The following is a 13244-nucleotide window of genomic DNA, read 5'->3' as shown; positions in this document are numbered from 1 at the left end:
AGTGCAAATGAATAAATGTGAAACCATCAGATTTGAACTTGAACACCACCACTAGCTGACTAAACGTGATCTCTTATCAGAACCACGGACAGCGCTTGAGAATACCGCTGTTTCCCCCATAGTTTCCCGATATATTGGTCATCTTTCTTATTTATTGTGGGTTTTTTATGAAGCAATTTCCGCCTTATTAACAATTTATGTTCCAAAAATTTGTGCCACTAGTTATGATAACCTCGCGAGACAACTTTTAGAGGTAGCAACTAAAAAACTTTATAATTCAGTTACAAAAAACAAAAATACAAATCAAAAACCTTGAGCACATTTCTTCCATGTTCTAAACACTAATCATATTATATGTTTAAAAGGAAAAATGATTCTGGTAGAAAGAATTTTCATCTTTATAATCTTTGCAAGCAAAAAGACCTTCAATTTAAATCAAGATATGTTCTTACCTCTTGAGAAGGACGCCTCCTGTCAGGGAGTACGAGAGTATTTGCGTGACTTCCAGGTACTATAGTAGATCCTATACTCATTCTGGGTCCAACTAACATGTACCGCTTCTCTCCTGATCTGTACTGGATGCTGTGACACAGTGTCCCATCATAATTAGTCTCTGGCAAATATTTAGAAGTATAGTCTGTGGATTTGGAGCACTGCATTGCAATCAGCACGATGATGCTGACGAGAAAAAGCACAGAAACTGCGCCCAAAGTTATCATCAGATAAAATATGACATTACTGTCCTCATCATCTTTTGCTGCACTTTTAACATCAGAAGCTGCAAAAGCCTCTTTGGGCTCCACAAGCTTGACAATCACAGTAGCTGTTGCTGAGAGAGAAACGTTGCCGTTGTCTTTGACTAGTATGAGCAAGTTTTGCTCAGCCTCGTCTGTCTCTGTGAATGAGCGAAGTGTTCTGATCTGTCCTGTGTAGCGGTCCAAAGCAAAGAGACTGTGGTCAGTTACTTCCTGCAGTGAAAAGAGCAACCAGCCGTTATATCCTATATCAGCGTCATAGGCTCTGACTTTAGTCACCAAGTGTCCTGCGTTGACGTTTCGGGGAATCTCCTCCACACCTTGAGCAGAACCATTGGAGCTGAGTGGGTACAGGATGACTGGAGCGTTGTCGTTCTGATCCAGGATGAAGACGTTGACTGTGACGTTGTTGCTTAGTGACGGAGTTCCAGAATCTGAGGCAACAACTTGGAACTGAAAAGTTTTCAGTGTTTCAAAGTCAAAACTTTTAAGGGCAGTGATTTGTCCATTTTCTGAATTAATATTTAAAAATGCTGCGTTTTTCTGTTGACTGCTTTCCTCTCTGATTATACGATACGTTAAAGCCGCGTTTTCATTCAAATCTTTATCTGAGGCAGAAACTGAAAATATCGGCTTTCCAGGCTCGTTATTCTCTACCAGGTAAAGTTCAACTGGATTCTGTGCAAACTGTGGCGCATTGTCATTCACGTCTGACACATCAATACTCAAAGTTCTGGATGTAGAAAGAGGAGGCACGCCACAGTCTGTAGCTGTTATTGTGACGTCGTAATGGGAAACTGATTCTCGGTCTAATTTATGTTTAATAACTAAAGAGTACATGTTGTCTTGAAATGACGGTTTTAAATCAAATGGGATATTGTCTGAAAGACTACATATTACTTTACCGTTTAAACCCGCGTCTTGGTCTGTAATACTGATCAAAGCCACCACAGTCCCAGGTTTGGAATCTTCTGATACAATCTTTGACAAAGATGTCACCTCTATCTCAGGTTTATTATCATTTACGTCAAGCACCTTGATAATCACCCTGCAGTCGGTACTCATCGGAGGTTGTCCTTTGTCTGTGGCGTGTACATCTAGTTTATAAACATCCACCGTCTCAAAGTCAATGTTTCCTTTTACTCGAATTTCACCAGTGTTTTTATCTAAGCTAAACAGTTCATAAATCTTTCGGTCAAGTTGACCACCGAAAACGTACTCTATTTCTCCGTTTGAACTTTCGTCCAAATCAGTTGCATTTACGGTAATTACACATGTATTCACCTCTACATTTTCGTGTATTGTTACTGAATACACTTCTTGACTAAATGTAGGGTTATTGTCATTTGAATCCAGGACTATGACTGTGACATTAAGAGTCCCTGATCTCGGTGGATTTCCTCCGTCAATTGCTGTCAGGATCAGTTTGTGTTTATTTTCCTTTTCTCGATCCAAAGCCTTCTGTAAAACTAAGAATGGTATCTTGTCCTCTCCCCTCTCTCGAATTTGTAAACTAAAATGATCGTTATTGATCAATTTGTACATCCGTACTGTATTAGTAACAACATCTGGATCATGTGCAGCTGGCAACTGAAATCGTTTACCTGGGAAAGTAGACTCTGAAATCTCCAGTATGCTTTCTTCCTCTTGAAAGCTGGGTGAATTATCATTTACGTCTATGATTTCCACTCCTACATAATGTACTTCCATGGGATTCTCAGCTACCATTTTTAGGTTTATCAGACAAGGAGAAATGCTTTTGCATAGCTCTTCTCTGTCAATGTTCTCTTGAACAGAGAGGACGCCATTTCTCGGATTTACTAGAAATTGATTATTTTCAGCCCCAGAGACAATACGAAACTGTCTTTCCTCTAGTGAACTGATGTCCAGTCCCAGATCTTTTGCCACATTCCCAACAACACTTCCTACCGTTACTTCCTCTGGAACTGAATATTTTATCTGAGCTGTAACCCGCTCCACACAGCTGAGCATCAGAGAAAAGCTGAGAGCAAACCACCAGCACTGCGTTCCTCGTCTTTGTCCTCCTGGCTCCATCGTTTCGCTTTATGTTTCCAATTATATACCCACTTAAAAGTCCTTTGAGCAAAGGAAGTAGTTTAAATAACAAAATATCCAGTGCGAAATGTGTTGCAGATTCCAAACAAACCGATGTATTAATCACGGCTACACTTGTTTCTGTGGAAGGTACCGTCTCCTCTCTGTCGACCAGAACAAAAACTGTATAGAAGGGGCAGGGCCAGCACTAAAATATACCAGTGTGATGCTGATATGACACTGACACCTTGTGGACTAAACATATGAGTATATGTTGATAAACAAAACTACCACATAAACTGCAACATCAGCCCGTCTGCAAGTTGTCGCTTCGTGTCTAGAAAATTGTTCTAATTTTTGCTAGTAACGTATGTGTTTCAAAGTAATACATCCGAATAACAATTTACTTCTACGAATTAAAGGCAGCAAATTTTCAGTTTTTTTCAAAAGAGTATGTTGATCAGTTAACCCACTTCAAGGCTGTCATATCATCGTCCCTAATCGTAGTAGTCAACATCTTATTAGTATTAGTATATCCAAGTGTTGTATTTTTCTTTAGGTCAAAGCAATTTAGCTTCGTGTGCGATTATTTCTCTAAAAGAAAAAAGTGTGATTTTGACAAAATTGAATGATGATTGAGTGAAACGATGACAGGGTTTGAAGGCAATTAACAACATTTTTTCCAAGGAAAACAAATAAGAATCAACTACAAGGGACCTATGGATTTCTAATAAAAACAAACAAACAAACAAACTCATAGACGCCTAAATCAATATAGCTACTGAATCGTGTAATTTAATCCCTAAATAAACACGCGACATTTTTAGTAAAAAAAAAACAAAACAACAACAACACAGAGAATCGAATTCTCATATTATGAAGAAAACAAACTAACTTAAATTTCAGCAGTTTAACCACTTGCCAGGACCATGGACAGTGCTAACAAATATGCTGCAATTCAGGTGTAATATTATCTTTAAATCAGGAGCATTATATGTTTTACTTCTAAAGGGAACACGTCTGGTAAGACAGTTAAAACTTAAACATGGTCTTACCTCTTCAGAAGGACGTTTCCTATCAGGAAGCATTAGTGTATTTGCATGACTGCCCGGTACTATAGTAGATCCTATACTCATTCTGGGTCCAACTAGCATGTACCGCTTCTCCCCTGATCTGTACTGGATGCTGTGACACAGTGTCCCATCATAATTAGTCTCTGGCAGATATTTAGACGTATAGTCTGTGGATTTGGAGCACTGCATTGCAATCAGCACGATGATACTGACGAGAAAAAGCACAGAAACTGCGCCCAAAGTTATCATCAGGTAAAAGATCACATTACTGTCCTCATCATCTTTTGCTGCACCTTTAACATCAGAAGCTGCAAAAGCCTCTTTGGGCTCCACAAGTTTGACAATCACAGTAGCTGTTGCTGAGAGAGAAACGTTGCCGTTGTCTTTGACCAGTATGAGCAGTTTATGCTCAGCCTCGTCTGTCTCTGTGAATGAGCGAAGTGTTCTGATCTGTCCTGTATAGCGGTCCAAAGCAAAGAGACTGTGGTCAGTTACTTCCTGCAGTGAAAAGAGCAACCAGCCGTTATATCCTATATCAGCGTCATAGGCTCTGACTTTAGTCACCAAGTGTCCTGCGTTGACGTTTCGGGGAATCTCCTCCACACCTTGAGCAGAACCGTTGGAGCTGAGTGGATACAGGATGACTGGAGCGTTGTCGTTCTGATCCAGGATGAAGACGTTGACTGTGACGTTGTTGCTTAGTGACGGAGTTCCAGAATCTGAGGCAACAACTTGGAACTGGAAAGTTTTCATCGTTTCAAAGTCGAAACTTTTAAGGGCAGTGATTTGTCCATTTTCTGAATTAATATTTAAAAATGCTGCGTTTTTCTGTTGACTGCTTTCCTCTCTGATTATACGATACGTTAAAGCCGCGTTTTCATTCAAATCTTTATCTGAGGCAGAAACTGAAAATATCGGCTTTCCAGGCTCGTTATTCTCTACCAGGTAAAGTTCAACTGGATTCTGTGCAAATTGTGGCGCATTATCATTCACGTCTGACACATCAATACTTAAAGTTCTGGATGTAGACAGAGGAGGCACGCCACAGTCTGTAGCTGTTATTGTGACGTCGTAATGGGAAACTGATTCTCGGTCTAATTTATGTTTAATAACTAAAGAGTACATGTTATCTTGAAATGACGGTTTTAAATCGAATGGCACATTGTCTGAAAGACTACATATTACTTTACCGTTTAAACCCGCGTCTTGGTCTGTAATACTGATCAAAGCCACCACAGTCCCAGGTTTGGAATCTTCTGATACAATCTTTGACAAAGATGTCACCTCTATCTCAGGTTTATTATCATTTATGTCCAGCACCTTGATAATCACCCTGCAGTCGGTACTCATCGGAGGTTGTCCTTTGTCTGTGGCGTGGACGTCCAACTTGTATACCTCCATATTCTCAAAGTCAATTTCGCCTTTCACTCGAATTTCACCAGTGTCCTTATCTAGGCTAAATGTATCATACAATTTAGGGTCAAGTTCTTCACCAAAAAAATATTCAATTTCTCCGTTTGAACTCTCGTCCAAATCAGTCGCCTTTACGGTAGTTACACTTGTACCCGCATCTACATTTTCAGGTATCGTTACTGAATAAACTTCTTTACTAAATGCAGGATGGTTATCATTTGAATCCAGGACTATGACTGTGACATTAAGAGTCCCTGATCTCGGTGGATTTCCTCCGTCAGTTCCTGTCAGTATCAGTTTGTGTTCGTTCTCCTTTTCCCGATCCAGAGGCTTTTGTAAAACTAAGAATGGTATCTTATCTTCTCCCCTCTCTCTAATTTGCAAACTAAAGTGATCGTTATGGTTTAATTTGTACGTTCGTACTGTATTAGTAACAACATCTGGATCATGTGCAGTTGGCAACTGAAATCGTTTACCTTGGAGAGTTGATTCAGGAATTTCTAATATTTTTTCTTCATCAGGAAACCTTGGTGAATTATCGTTTACATCTATTATTTCCACTCCTACATAATGTATTTCCATGGGGTTTTCAGCTACCAGTTTTAGGTTTTTAATACATGGATGTATTTTTTCGCACAGCTCTTCTCGGTCGATATTTCCGTGAACATACAGAACGCCATTGTTCGGATTTACTTCAAAATGAGCATCTTCAGCTCCAGAAACAATACGAAACCGTCGTTCCTCTAATGAACTGATGTCCAGTCCCAGATCCTTTGCCACATTCCCAACAACACTTCCTACCTTTACTTCCTCTTGAATTGAATATTTTATCTGAGCTGAAACCCGCTCCACACAGCTGAGCATCAAAGAAAAGCTGATAGCAAGCCACCAGCACTGCGTTCCTCGTCTTTGTCCTCTTGGCTCCATCGTTTTCGTTAAGATAACAAAATATGTATCCACTTAGAGGTCTTTACATCCAAGACCGTGGTCTAACATTAATTTTTCAAAACATAACATCCACTCTGAAATATACCCAATATTCCGAAGCTTCCCATGTATAAATCACGGCTACACTTGTGTCTGTGGATAGTGTCGTCTCCTTTCTGTCCACCACAACAAAACCTCTGTGGAAGGGGCAGGACCAGTGCTATAACACAAAAACTGGATGCTGATATGACACTGACACCGTGTGGATTCAAAAAAATTAAGACATTTTTACGTTTTGAAGATTTGTTTGTTTGTTTGTTTGTCGTTGTTGTTGTTTGTTTGTATATTAAGATAGTTGAGAATTGACGCAATAACAGGACCCGGAATGGGCTTAGGGCATTTGGGTCGTCTACTTAATCCAGCTGGAAACAGTATTACGGACTATTTTTAAAATATACCATCAAAAAAATCAGCAATATCAGTGTGTTTGCAAATTGGATAGTTCCATTGTGCTTATTACGTATTTATATAGCTTTTCAAGTTGCAAAGACAGGGAAGTGTCACGATCAAAGCTTTCAGTTCACGTACCCTAATCATAATAGTGAATATTACCTTCCATAAATACAACGTTATTCAGGTATGCATCCCTCCTTTACTACAAAAATACTTAAATAAATAAAAATAACAAAATAAGATAAAATAGGATAAAAAAAAATTTAAAAATTCAGAATAAAGACATTTCTTTCTTGCTTTTCTTTACGGAACCAGTACACTGCACTTAATGAGAACCAAACAAAATATGATTTCCTGTTATTTACCTGCACTACAAAACTTCAACACGGATATACAGAACACTGATTAAAATTATTTGCATTATATAGTAAAATGGACCGCATGTTTTATCTCCAAAGAGAGTGGTGTTTGCCAGGAGGGAATTTTGTTTTCATTCCCGAAACAGCTTTAAGTAAAAACGTGCTCTTACCTCTTCAGATGTTCTTCTCCTATCAGGAAGCACGAGAGTATTTGCATGACTGCCCGGTACTATAGTAGATCCTATACTCATTCTTGGTCCAACTAGCATGTACCGCTTCTCTCCTGATCTGTACTGGATGCTGTGACACAGTGTCCCATCATAATTAGTCTCTGGCAGATATTTAGAAGTATAGTCTGTGGATTTGGAGCACTGCATTGTAATCAGCACGATGATACTTATGAGAAAAAGTACAGAAACTGCGCCCAAAGTTATCATGAGGTAAAATATGACATTACTGTCCTCAACATCTTTTGCTGCACTTTTAACATCAGAAACTGCAAAAGCCTCTTTGGGCTCCACAAGTTTGACAATCACAGTAGCTGTTGCTGAGAGAGAAACGTTGCCGTTGTCTTTGACCAGTATGAGCAGTTTATGCTCAGCCTCGTCTGTCTCTGTGAATGAGCGAAGTGTTCTGATCTGTCCTGTATAGCGGTCCAAAGCAAAGAGACTGTGGTCAGTCACTTCTTGCAGTGAAAAGAGCAACCAGCCGTTATATCCTATATCAGCGTCATAGGCTCTGACTTTAGTCACCAAGTGTCCTGCGTTGACGTTTCGGGGAATCTCCTCCACACCTTGAGCAGAGCCGTTGGAGCTGAGTGGATACAGGATGACTGGAGCGTTGTCGTTCTGATCCAGGATGAAGACGCTGACTGTGACGTTGCTGCTTAGTGGCGGAGTTCCAGAATCTGAGGCAACAACTTGGAACTGGAAAGTTTTCAGCGTTTCAAAGTCAAAACTTTTCAGCGCAGTGATTTGTCCATTATCCGAATTTACATTCAGGAAAGATGTAATAGCATCCTGTAGACCATCACCTCTCACGATTTTATATGTAATCGCTGCATTTTCATTCAAATCATCATCAACTGCGCTCACAGAAAATATTGGTGCGCCCGGGGTGTTGTTTTCTATCAAATACAACTCAAATGGATTCTGACTAAAAACTGGTGTGTTATCATTTACATCTGACACCTGAACACTCAGTGTTTTCACTGTTGAAAGCTGAGGTTCACCGCAATCAGTAGCTGTTATTGTGATATCATAGCGGGAAACAGTTTCTCTGTCTAAACGGCCCTTTGTAACGAGCGAGTACATGTTTTCCTCAAGTGATGGCGTCAGATCAAATGGAACATCCTGCGATACTTTACAAATAACCTTCCCATTAACGCCTGAATCTTTGTCGACAACGCTGATGAGAGCGATGACAGTGCCGGGCTTTGAATCCTCTGGGATTAAACTGGACAGTGATGTTACTTCAATGTCTGGTTTATTGTCGTTCACGTCCTTTATTTTAATCACAACTCTACTTTCGGCTTTCCAGGGTGGCTGACCTTTATCTGAAGCCTGCAAATCTAGCCTGTACAGCTCCGTTTCCTCAAAGTCTACTTTTCCCTTTACACGAATCTCACCGGTGATGCTGTCCAATTCAAAGGTGTCGTGCACTTTTTTCTTTTGTGTTTTTCCAAAGTTGTATTCAATTTCACTATTCAAACCTTCATCCTTATCTGTAGCGTTTAATTTTATAACTTGGGTCCCTTTTGGTGCATTTTCATCCAGTGACACAATATATACATCTTTGCTGAACACAGGTCGGTTATCATTCGCGTCTAGCACGGTGATGGTTAAATTAAGGCTTCCTGATTTCGCTGGACTCCCCCCATCTACGGCTGTTAACAGTAAACGATGCTCCGCCTTTTGCTCTCTATCCAAAGACTTTTTTAGTACTAAAAAGGGCATCTTGTCCTCTTCACTGTCTCTGAGTTCAATATCAAATAAATCCGTGGGATTCAGTGTATATTTTCGAAGTGATTGTGCACCAAAATCAGGGTCTCGGGCAGCATGAATTTGGAAACGAGTACCTGGAGGCGTATTCTCTGCTATTTCCAGTCGCTGTTCGCTTTCTGAAAAAGTCGGCGAATGATCATTAATATCGGTTATTTCAACTCCAACATAATGTATTTCCAGTGGGCTTTCAACAACAATTTTCAGGTTTATCAAACAAACCTTGCTTCCATCACAGAGCTCTTCACGATCCATTTTTTTGCCAACATACAACACTCCATTGTTCTGATTTAACTGAAACAGATAGTGATTTGGACCCGAAACAATACGGAATTTCCTGCCAGTTAAGCTGCTGATCTCTAGTCCTAAATCCTTTGCAACATTTCCAACAGGGTATCCCACCTGAACTTCTTCTGGAACAGAGTATCTTAACTGCGCCAAAATTCTCTCCGCAAAGCACAGCAACACAATCCCGGCGATCCACCAGCAGTTCACGCGGTGTCTTTGTCCTCCTTCCCCCATCCCGAGGTAAATATATAAGGGCTTTCTCGGAGGCAAACTCAGTTATCCTATCGCTTATGGAGTCAGTCTCATTAGAACATTTTCACGATTCTCCAAAAGATGAAATTCTATTAACGAAGATTTACCGCTTTTGGTTTTATTTGATATCTAGCCTCCTCTGCACACTCCCTGTGTACACCTCCACCAGATAGGAACCACAGATGGGCAGGGCCTGTGCAGAATGAAGCGCACAACCATTCCCAATGACATACCGACACCAAGTGGTTACTATAGTATGATACGAAACGCTTTGGATGAAGCTGAAGCCTGCCTGTTACAGCTGGTCACCTTCATATCTGGTATTCTGTAAGTAACGCAACAATGTGATTCAAATAGTTTTTATTAAAAAGCAAATAGGATCAATAATAATCCCTTCAGTCGAGAACACTTATAGAGGACTCAGTCGCGCCTACTACAGACTTTCTGAAAGGGATGTATTTAAGTCAGGGCAGACATTCATTTGTAATGGTGGTCACACGGATGTAACACAGTTGAAGAGGTGCTCATCACTTTTATATGTTCAAGTGCATAGTGTGGAGAATTTCATCAGGACTCGAGGCAATCGGATGTAAAACAAAGTATTTGTGAGGTTTTTTATTTGTAAATCGGTCAGATTTGACCCGAACACGACAGGAAGGTTAATAACGCTATTAGAAAGCTTTCTTCGTGTAATTAATTTAAAAACAAAACCTCTTCACTTACTTAAACTGATTAATGTTTGTCAGTAGCAAAAAGACAAGCAGTTGGACTTTATCAAGGAGAACAGAGTGACTTCGGAAGCATGAAAAGTTCATCCAGCTAACCAAAGCGATGTTTCTTAATATTTATATCTCAGTTACATATTGCAGATAGGAAAATTTGAACAAGACATGCTTTAAAAAATACATTGTGACAAGAGTTTCAGGGACAAAATTGCAGCAAAACATTTATAGGAGCGCAAGGATAAACAGGGTTGTGCAAAAGTTTGGTATTAAGGCCTTACCTCTTCAGTTGCACCTCTTCTGTCGGGAAGCACGAGAGTATTTGCATGGCTCCCAGGTACTATAGTAGATCCTATACTCATTCTGGGTCCAACTAGCATGTACCGCTTCTCTCCTGATCTGTACTGGATGCTGTGACACAGTGTCCCATCATAATTAGTCTCTGGCAGATATTTAGAAGTATAGTCTGTGGATTTGGAGCACTGCATTGCAATCAGCACGATGATGCTGACGAGAAAAAGCACAGAAACTGCGCCCAAAGTTATTATGAGGTAAAAGATCACATTACTGTCCTCATCATCTTTTGCCGCACTTTTAACATCAGAAGCTGCAAAAGCCTCTTTTGGCTCCACAAGTTTGACAATCACAGTAGCTGTTGCTGAGAGAGAAACGTTGCCGTTGTCTTTGACCAGTATTACTAGTTTATGCTCAGCCTCGTCTGTCTCTGTGAATGAGCGAAGTGTTCTGATCTGTCCTGTATAGCGGTCCAAAGCAAAGAGACTGTGGTCAGTCACTTCTTGCAGTGAAAAGAGCAACCAGCCGTTATATCCTATATCAGCGTCATAGGCTCTGACTTTAGTCACCAAGTGTCCTGCGTTGACGTTTCGGGGAATCTCCTCCACACCTTGAGCAGAACCGTTGGAGCTGAGTGGATACAGGATGACTGGAGCGTTGTCGTTCTGGTCCAGGATGAAGACGTTGACTGTGACATTGTTGCTTAATGACGGAGTTCCAGAATCTGAGGCAACAACTTGGAACTGGAAAGTTTTCAGCGTTTCAAAGTCAAAACTTTTCAGCGCAGTGATTTGTCCATTATCCGAATTTACATTCAGGAAAGATGTAATAGCATCCTGTAGACCATCACCTCTCACGATTTTATATGTAATTGCTGCATTTTCATTCAAATCATCATCAACTGCGCTCACAGAAAATATTGGTGCGCCCGGGGTGTTGTTTTCTATCAAATACAACTCAAATGGATTCTGACTAAAAACTGGTGTGTTATCATTTACATCTGACACCTGAACACTCAGTGTTTTCACTGTTGAAAGCTGAGGTTCACCGCAATCAGTAGCTGTTATTGTGATATTATAGCGGGAAACAGTTTCTCTGTCTAAACGGCCCTTTGTAACGAGCGAGTACATGTTTTCCTCAAGTGATGGCGTCAGATCAAATGGAACATCCTGCGATACTTTACAAATAACCTTCCCATTAAAGCCTGAATCGTTGTCGACAACGCTGATGAGGGCGATGACTGTGCCGGGCTTTGAATCCTCTGGGATTAAACTGGACAGTGATGTTACTTCAATGTCTGGTTTATTGTCGTTCACGTCCTTTATTTTAATCACAACTCTACTTTCGACTGTCCAGGGTGGCTGACCTTTATCTGAAGCCTGCAAATCTAGCCTGTACAGCTCCGTTTCCTCAAAGTCTACTTTTCCCTTTACACGAATCTCACCGGTTATGCTGTCCAATTCAAAGGTGTCGTGCACTTTTTTCCTTTGTATTTTACCAAAGTTGTATTCAATGTTGCCATTGGAACCTTCATCCAAATCTGTAGCGTTTAATTTTACAACAAATGTTCCTATTGGTGCATTTTCATCCAGTGACACAGTATATACATCTTTGCTGAACACAGGTCGATTATCATTCGTGTCTAGCACGGTGATGGTTAAATTAAGGCTTCCTGATTTCGCTGGACTCCCCCCATCTACGGCTGTTAACAGTAAACGATGCTCAGCCTTTTGCTCTCTATCCAAAGACTTTTTTAGCACTAAAAAGGGCATCTTGTCCTCTTCACTGTCTCTGACTTCAATATCGAATAAATCCGTGTGACTCAGTATGTATTTTCGAACTGAATGAGCACCAAAATCAGGGTCTCGAGCGGCATGAATTTGGAAACGAGTACCTGGAGGCGTATTCTCTGCGATTTTCAGTCGCTGTTCGCTTTCTGGAAAAGTCGGTGAATTATCATTAATATCGGTTATTTCAACTCCAACATAATGTATTTCCAAGGGGCTTTCAACAACAATTTTCAGGTTTATCAAACAAACCTTGCTTCCATCACAGAGCTCTTCACGATCCATCTTTTTCCCAACATACAACACTCCATTGTTCTGATTTAACTGAAACAGATCTTGAGTTGGAACCGAAACAATACGGAATTTCCTGCCAGTTAAACTGCTGATCTCTAGTCCTAAATCCTTTGCAACATTTCCAACAGGGTATCCCACCTGAACTTCTTCTGGAATGGAGTATCTTAACTGCGCCAAAATCCTCTCCGCAAAGCACAGCAACACAATCCCGGCGACCCACCAGCAATTCGCACGGTGTCTTTGTCCTCCTTCCCCCATCCCGAGGTAAATATATAAGGGCTTACTCGGAGGCAAACTCAGTGATCCCATCGCTTATGGAGTCAGTCGTATTAGAATATGTTCACGAAACTGTAAAAGGTGAAATTCCATTGACGAAAATTTACCGCTTTTGGTTTTATTTGATATCTAGCCTCCTTTGCACACTCCCTGTGTACACCTCCACCAGATAGGAACCACAGATGGGCAGGGCCTGTATAGAATGAAGCGCAACCATTCCCTATGCCATACCGACACCAAGTGGCCACTACATAATGGTACGAAACCAAAACAGTTCACCTGTTCCCTTTTCCCGC

General features: G+C 40.7%; 4 pseudogenes; all 4 read right to left on the bottom strand.

The window, feature by feature from the left end:
* Nucleotides 1–425: 425 nt before the first annotated feature.
* LOC146638783 (protocadherin alpha-8 pseudogene) lies at nucleotides 426–2810 on the bottom strand (annotated as a pseudogene).
* A 999-nt stretch (nucleotides 2811–3809) lies between these two features.
* Nucleotides 3810–6223, bottom strand: LOC146638782 (protocadherin alpha-8 pseudogene; annotated as a pseudogene).
* A 943-nt stretch (nucleotides 6224–7166) lies between these two features.
* LOC146638781 (protocadherin alpha-3 pseudogene) lies at nucleotides 7167–9557 on the bottom strand (annotated as a pseudogene).
* A 1009-nt stretch (nucleotides 9558–10566) lies between these two features.
* LOC146638780 (protocadherin alpha-3 pseudogene) lies at nucleotides 10567–12930 on the bottom strand (annotated as a pseudogene).
* Between the last annotated feature and the right edge of the window lie 314 nt (nucleotides 12931–13244).

This window comes from Diplotaxodon limnothrissa, linkage group LG2 (genome assembly GCF_057381915.1).
Source record: "Diplotaxodon limnothrissa isolate DT_005_m linkage group LG2, D_limnothrissa_male_GT1.1, whole genome shotgun sequence".
NCBI lineage: Eukaryota > Metazoa > Chordata > Actinopteri > Cichliformes > Cichlidae > Diplotaxodon > Diplotaxodon limnothrissa.
This window is presented reverse-complemented; position numbering and strand designations above follow the sequence as displayed.